Genomic DNA, 6,156 nt, shown 5'->3' with positions numbered 1-6,156 from the left:
GTAAGAACACAAATGTCAGGCTTAAATTCAGTTACCAACTGGTATGCAGAAAAGGTTGACTAATATTGGGTTCTAAAATGAATTAAGTAAATATGCGCGTAATATTGCATATCCCCAAAGCAATAAAAGGTAGGTTGGTACGCATAACCTATTCCTTAGACACCATCTGTAACCTTTGATGGTAGCCCCTGCGAGGCCATTGGGTATAAGATGCTCTATATTGATCCTATTAAACATGCAATATTCATCAAGTCCTTTTGATGTAAATTCTCTAGCATTAACAAGGGTGGTTAGCCTTTGCACTTTGCATTGTGTAATATGTGTTAGGAGTTCTCAAACGCAATTTTCTTGGGAACTATAACTAGTCCAAAATGTCAAAACATTCACCAGATCCATCAGTCACTTTAATGGTCCGCATTCTGCATGAATATTTTTTCCAAATCACCTTGTTTTCTTTGTAATATGGAATTTTTACCATTTGCATCTTAGGATGGTCTCGATCCTGTTTTACTGAAGACTTTGTAAAAATGAGTGATATGCTTTCTTACCTAAAAGCATAATGGGAAGGGGGTTTATGCATCTAGTACTTTAGAGAACACTTATTGAGAGATATACCGTTACTTCGCATTCTGTAAATCTTTTTCCCAATGTCTTGTCCACTCAAACACAGTGATGTACGCACGATTCCTTTCAGCAAACATCATTCACAACCAAAGTGCCTTTATGGTTATGCCAAAGCATAAATGAGTCAATTCCCAACATTTCATCGTCGGAGTCAATATGGATTCAATAATCCAAATACTATAGTGATTTACATTTCACTAGATTGACTCATTAGTTTCTCTAAGAAATATTTCCTTCCAAATATATTAGAAACTATAAAAGATGTAATCAATTACATTCTCATCATTGTGAGGTTCCATATGATATCCATTTGCATGGGTTACTTTGGAATTTAGCAAGGTGTGATTATCTCTTGGTACATGTAGAGATTTTGTGACGTCTTTGTTCTATCTTGAAAACAAATTTTGAGCAATGCTACGCTCGATGATCCAATCTTCGTAGTCACATTATAAGGAAATAGTTCAACAACTAGTTTAAATCCCTTAAGCTAGTGGAAGAAAAACAACTATGAGTTAGACACTTGGGTATTGAGAGTTTTAATAAGTGGCGTGGCCTTATTACGTAATAAAAGTGGGATTCAACTCAAGTACTTTAGAGTGATATATATTACGTGTCACCAAATATATCTCAAGTGCTTTAGAAAATTTATGTCTCGTGTTTTCATTCCATAAGTGCAAACATTGGATCTCGTTCAACTCAATAAGATAGTCGATTGGCCCGGAAAAGTTCTTGTTGCCATTAAAGTTGATGTGAAAATTGGTTGTTACTATATGATACACGCATTACATTGTATATACCAACACCTATGACCAGGTGCATTTCCAATTCTTTTATTTATGATGGGAGCTATAATTACATTTTAGTTGATTTCATACTCGGTTGATACTTGTGTATTGGTATTATTACTACCGAAGACAAAAGTACATCTTTGTCTCATGATACATATTTCCCTTTTTCACATGTTTTATATGAGTCAGTACGTTTAACCCTCATTACTTGGGGGTTTCTTTCCATTTTCAGTTTTGTTACATTTAGCTTAATTTGAGAAATTTCTTTATCTCATTCTCACTACACATGTCAACCACTTACTTTAGGTTGAGTAGATTACCAAAGGTAATTCTCTTGTTGTCACACTTCAACATATACTATTTCGTTAGTATCATGGATGAAGTAGGGAAATGAAAATTTTCTGACTCAAATAAAAAAAAAATGTGAGTTCTTCCACAGAAAGAAAATTTTGGAATACATGTGATTTTATTTGCAATGTATCTTTTGAAACGACCGACTCTTTAATAGTCGAGCAAGTGGATTACATCCCAAGGAACATTCAAATTTGAGGACGATATATCGAGTTGGTACAACCAATTTAACTAAAGACATCATTCAACTATAGCCAATATCATATTCAAGAGAACAAACTAACATTACGACCAAAATTCTTAATGATCGAGATAAGCAATCATAATTTAAATTGACCGTTTATATGATGTGGACTTATCTTAAGACAAAAATAAATAAAACTAGGCATATTTTATAAACAAAAAAATAAGCCTAGTAAATATTCAATGTAAAAACCCACGTTATAGTTACAGACCTCATATTTTGGTTCCACCTTTGCACAGACAAAACCGGAACAGAGTTGACCGCGCACAGCCGGAACAGGACATAGCTGGAACGGCCCGGACAGAGCAGGGGTCGGGTTGAACCTGACAGAGCTGGACCGAACCGGGCAGAGCTGAACCGAACCGTGCAGAACTAGGCCGAACCAGATGGCCCAGACCGGATGGACTGGACCGAACCGGACATTTCTCTTTCTCCACGAACAGATGATTTCCTTTCTCGCGAACAAAATTTTTCACACAATTTTCTCTGAACATAACGTAAACAGACAGGATCCGTCTTCGTTCCCAACTGAGACACGGACAAATTCCTTTTGTCCTCTTTTCTAATTGGACTACAACCAATTGATGAGAACAAAATTCTCTTTCTCCTCTTTTCTAATTGGATTACAATTGGATTACAATAGATTGACGAGAACAAAATCTAGTAAATCGATAAATCCCTAATCACGGACAACCTAAGCTTCCATTTGCGATTAATAAGAACAAAATGTAGTAGATTGATAAATCCCTAATCGGGTCGGGTCTTTTACTTGCATAACTTTTCATCTTCTGGGAACAAATAGACAGGTTTTCTTCCTCACGTTTTCCACCGATTTAGCTTATTGATCCGCAAGTAAATCCCAAAAAATACAAACGATTATTAGTACATACGCAGTACGAAAATAATTACAACAAAGGATTAATCAATCAAAATAATCCTTAATTCATACTTAAATCAAATTTCGTCTACAAACGGATTATTAAATCAAAATAATCCCTAATCCATAATAAAATCAATTTTCACCTATAGCTTTAATATCCCAATGTTTGTGCCAAAATCAAAAAAATAGGAAAAGAAAAAGAAAAAGAAAATCCAACTTAGCTTATTTGATTCCGGCATTGATGGAAATCATCCTTGTCGGGAAAAAAAAATCAATCGCTCTGCGATATAACATCGTGCATGATAACGTGTTTGAGGACAATTAGAGGTGAAGATAGAAGATGTAGAGACAAGGAGAATGATCTATTATTAGAGAGATAAGGTTACATGTATATAATACATGTATATATATGGAGATGGGAAAACCAAAAGGCACATGTTTTGGGTCGCACATCTATGGGCAGTAAGCCCTACAACAGTTGTATCATATTTTGGTTTGTTTTTAGTTTTGTTCTTTCAATAAAGCCAATGGAAAGAAGGAATATCTATAATGAAATTTCAAGCAACAAGTAATTAGAGGAAAGAATCACATTGTCAAGATTCTACAAAGTTCAAGATTTCATCATCAAGAGTTGAAAACCGAAGACGAAGATGAAGACAAGGATTGAAGACCGAAGACGTTTCTATGGATGATGTGAGAGTGGTGCTAACTTCACGTCGAATGGATAACGAGGTAAGTAAGCATATTCCCACCTTCGTTAAGTGGTTGATTTCATTTCTTAGAGATCGTCAGAAAAAAGGGTTTTCAAAATGAATAAAAGATGTGGGTTTTCAAAACAATTCGGAGGGTTTTTGCCTTCCTACTATTCAACGTGTCGCAGGATTCTCTCTTCATTCCTACCTGGACACATGTGTGACCCATAAAAAGCTATTTATTATTGAGAGCAACTTCATAAAACCCTTTCTTGTGAGGCAGAGTCGAGACTTTCGATCACTCCGAACCCGAATTTCTTTCGATAAGGGATGGTTATTTTTCTCTCAACTTTTAAGGATGAGATTGTGTTCATATATGTGTCTAACTTCTTATGACTAGTGTGCAGAATCTGTATGTCTTCTTAGCGCGTTGGATGCTATCATTTCGGAGAACTAGTAAGTTGGAAAAGTAGGTTTTGTGGGTATATCTCTAGTAAACCCTCACGAGACTAAAACTCGTCCACTAGGGACACCTAGGGGTTCAAAGGATTTTTATACGTGCTAAGCCTGACCGTAGCCTCGGCGACATGGAGTTGTATGTATGTTTTAGAATTATTTTTGTTTAGATGTGAAGCTGATGATTTTCAAGGGTTTTGAATCTGCAGCTGTTGAAATTGATTGGGGGCTTCGAAGATGAAATTGGGCTATGAAATTGAATTAGAATCGAGAGAAGAAAGGGGATCTGAGTTGCTTCTGGTGGAGAGATTGATGAAGAGAGTCATGGGTTTGGAATCTGGTAGCGGTTGTAACAAGATCGAGAGGATGGTGCTGATATTCATGGGATCTGGTGATGAAATTGCAAGGATTGTGCTTGATGGATTGGTCTCAGATTTGGGTTTTGGGTTTGCTGTGTTGGAATTTCAGTGAATGCAAGAATTGTAATGGGTTCTCTTTGAATATTATCTTGGAAGATTCTTTGTTGAATGTGTTGGCGATGAACAAAATGGGTTCTGGTGGATGTTTACAAAGGGTCTTGTTGAGATACTGCAGTCAACAAAGAGACAGAAATGAAGTGAATGAGATAGACTGAGAGATTGGTTGGGTATGTGAATGAATTGCAGGTATAGTGACAATGTGTTATGGGTACTATGGTGTAGTTGTTGTTGCAGACAAGAAGAAGAAATTGCAGGTGAAGCATTGGTTGAGGAGATTGAAAATGTTGTCTAGATGAATAATTAGGTTACAGGTGCAATGGCTGGGCAGAGATGAATCGGGTGTTGCTGTTGCAGTTAAGTCATGGATTTGATTCTGGTAATGGGAATGGTTAGAAAAGGTTGTTGCAGAATGGACAAGTGGTGATGCTTGAAGTGAAGACCAGGTGATTGAATGTGTTGTGAGAATGAGTTGCTGCTGGTACATATTTAGAGAAAAAAATGGATGTGTGGATGAGAAACTGCAATCAGGTGGAGGAAATCTGGAAATGGTCTCTGGTAGTGAGTTAAGTAAAACTGAGTTGCAGAACAAGAGTTGTTATGATTGCAGCTAAATAGATGGGTGCTTTGGGACGCAGTGAACTGTTGTTGCAGTTGGTTTGAGTGAAGCAGATAAGTGAGAATACAAGGAACTGGAGGAAGTGCAGGTTATGAGCTGCAACTGATACGGTTGGTAGAATTGTGCATTGCAGGGAAGCCATATTGCAGAGATAAAATTGGTTGCGAGCAGCTGTTGTAGGAAATGGAAATGGTGGAATCAGAAGGCAGGACTGAGGCAATGACAAGTTCTGCGAGAAATGGCTAGCTGCAGTTTCAGGTGGTTTTGGTTAATAAGCTGGATGGAATGTAAAGCTGCGGTAACGGAGATGGTGGTGAACTGGAGCTGTATGAAGTTGCGAACAAGAAGTGCAATGCAAGTTTGCCAGATGAGTTGCGACTGAAGCTGTCATGCTGATGGTAAATGGTTATGCTGCCTGGTGGTGAAGTCCAAAGCTGAGAAGGGTGTTGTCCCTGTGACTGATTGAGATGGATTTGAACTGGCATAGCTGAGAACATATGAGAAAGAAGCTGAAGCTGCAATGATTTTGGTGAATTTTTGCCGCAAAATCAAACTAAGTAAGCTGTTGTTGTTGTTGATAGTTGGAAGTTCAGCTAGGTTGTGAGGACAAGGAGTGTTTGCGGCTGGAATGGGGAAGCTACAGATGGTGCAGTTTGCTGTTGCGTCGCAGTTGAAATGGCTTTTGGGTGATGCAGGTGCAACAATGGTTTATATTAATGAATATCAGTTGCAGCTGCATATGCAAGCAGGTGAGCCGAAAATTCAATGAACAAGGAGGTATGTTGCTGACATTGTGGATGGTTTAATGGGTTGGATGTGTGTGTTGTGTTATTTGAAATGCACAAAAGAGTATGGCAGTGTGCATGAATGATTATGAAGTAAATGCTTGAAATAGATGAATGAAGATGAAATCCGTGACCAATACTTTCTCATCTTTGATATTTCAATTATATAACAAAATATAATGCGGAAAAGAAATAACACAGACACCAGAATTTTTGTTAACGAGGAAACCGCAAATGCAAA

This window comes from Papaver somniferum, unplaced genomic scaffold, assembly GCF_003573695.1.
Source record: "Papaver somniferum cultivar HN1 unplaced genomic scaffold, ASM357369v1 unplaced-scaffold_65, whole genome shotgun sequence".
NCBI lineage: Eukaryota > Viridiplantae > Streptophyta > Magnoliopsida > Ranunculales > Papaveraceae > Papaver > Papaver somniferum.
The sequence above is the reverse complement of the archived record's forward strand: the minus strand, read 5'-3'. Positions refer to the sequence as shown.